This window comes from Sciurus carolinensis, chromosome 12 (assembly GCF_902686445.1).
Source record: "Sciurus carolinensis chromosome 12, mSciCar1.2, whole genome shotgun sequence".
Lineage (NCBI taxonomy): Eukaryota > Metazoa > Chordata > Mammalia > Rodentia > Sciuridae > Sciurus > Sciurus carolinensis.
The window spans coordinates 17,178,869-17,180,690 of NC_062224.1; the positions used below are offsets into that span (position 1 = coordinate 17,178,869).

The 1,822-nt window shown below is 44.1% G+C and overlaps 1 pseudogene; it reads left to right on the forward strand.

Annotated features, from left to right (window-relative positions):
• Positions 1-1,118: 1,118 nt before the first annotated feature.
• Positions 1,119-1,578, forward strand: LOC124961090 (acyl carrier protein, mitochondrial-like; annotated as a pseudogene).
• Positions 1,579-1,822: the final 244 nt, after the last annotated feature.

Genomic DNA, 1,822 nt, shown 5'->3' on the forward strand with positions numbered 1-1,822 from the left:
GTCAATACATCAGCAGAAAGGAAGCAGCAAATGGAATTAAAATAATGTATCTGTTTGTTCATTGTTAATGGCTGCTATGAATTTGAATTAGGCCAGTAATTGCTTCCCTGATATGAGAGCAAAATGCCAAGGTAAAGACTGTAATTAACATTCAGAAGGAATATAAGCCCAGAGTGTGGGGACTCCTTTGAAAAGAAATCTCCAGTTTCCTCTTTTTCCAAACCTCCTCCTAATTTCTTAGCATCCTTTGATTTCGAAGTTCCCTTCTTGTTGGTTTTGTCCTCCCGCTTCCTCCCCTAACCCTGCTTTTAATGATGACTCCCAATTGGGAAGCAAACAAAATTCCTGTGTTTAAAAATGGAGCTGCTTTAGGGGCTGAGAGTAATTGCCCAACCAGCATAATAGGAGTTTTGATGAGAAGTTAGGCAAAGGCCTATGAGATGCTCGATTTTTAAAATAATACTCACTGTCCAAGCTCAAGTTACTCTACACCCTAGGGAAAGTAAAAATGTGCCCTTTCATCACTTCTGATCTTTGTTTAACAGGACAAGGACAGATAATGGCCATACCTCCTAATCCAAAGGGAACCAGATGACTCAGCTACATTCGTTATGACATAAGTAATTCTAATTAACTTTTAAAAACCAAGCATTTGGGTTTTGCGGGGTTTTGCTTTGCTGGGATGGTTCCCGGGATTAAACTCAGGGGTACTCAACCACTGAGTCACATCCCCAATCCTATTTTGTATTTTATTTAGAGACAGGGTCTCACTGAGTTGCTTAGCACCTCAATTTGTTGAGGCTGGCTTTGAATTCAAGATCCTCCTGACTCAGCCTCCTGAGCCACTAGGATTACAGGCTTTTACCATGGCACCTGGTGCACTTGTGATATCTGGACTCCCTTCAGTTGACATCAACTTGGGATCTCTGGTTCCTTTTGCTGGTTAGGTGTGTGATTGGTAAGTATCAGAACACCTCAAAGTCCCCACCATATAATGCTCTTGTTAAGATAGTGCTATTGAGAAGACGCATCTCCCAAAGAGAAGCAGACTTAGTGCTGGAAGAATGGCAGAGCTAAGAATATTTACTATGGGCAGTGCATCCTGGGTCAGCCTAGCCATGGCGGCTCGCGTCCTTTCCTCCTGTGTCCACCACCTGCTTGTGTCCTTCCTGCCGCTGCCCCGGTCCCGGCACCGGCCCTGGCCCACCGCTCAGCACCATTTTGTGTCCCGCGAGGAACCAGACGAGACCCGGGACTACGCAGCTGGCCTTCGTGCTCTCTCAGGTTCTAGAGAGAGTTGCACAGTTGTGCCACCAGTAAAGTAACTGACCCCCTTTGACGTTAGAGGGATGTATGTCCTGAAACTCAAGATTGACCCAGAAAAGCTTTCAGTCAATTCCCATTTTACGAAAGACCTGGGCTTAGACAGTTTGGACCCAAGTGGAGATTATCATGGCCCTGGAAGACGAATTTGGGTTTGAAATTCCTGATATAGATGAAGAAAAGTTCATGTGTCCACAAGAAATTGTTGATTACATTGCAGATAAGAAGGATGTATATGAATAAAACATCAGACCCCTTTTCCTCACCGAGAGAGGACTCAGATGATCCTGGTGAGTGTGTGGAAGTGAGGACCCATTTTGGCTTCGTCCCTGACTTTGACAGAGCAGTTCTCCTGGACTTGTATTTAAATTCTCTAAGTGTACTGCCCTTTGAAAATAAATCTATAAAACCAAAAAACAAAAAAACAAAAAGAATATTTACTATGTTCATCTCTTCCCTGGTGGTTCCCAGCTCTGTGCGGATTCCACAACACAGCCAC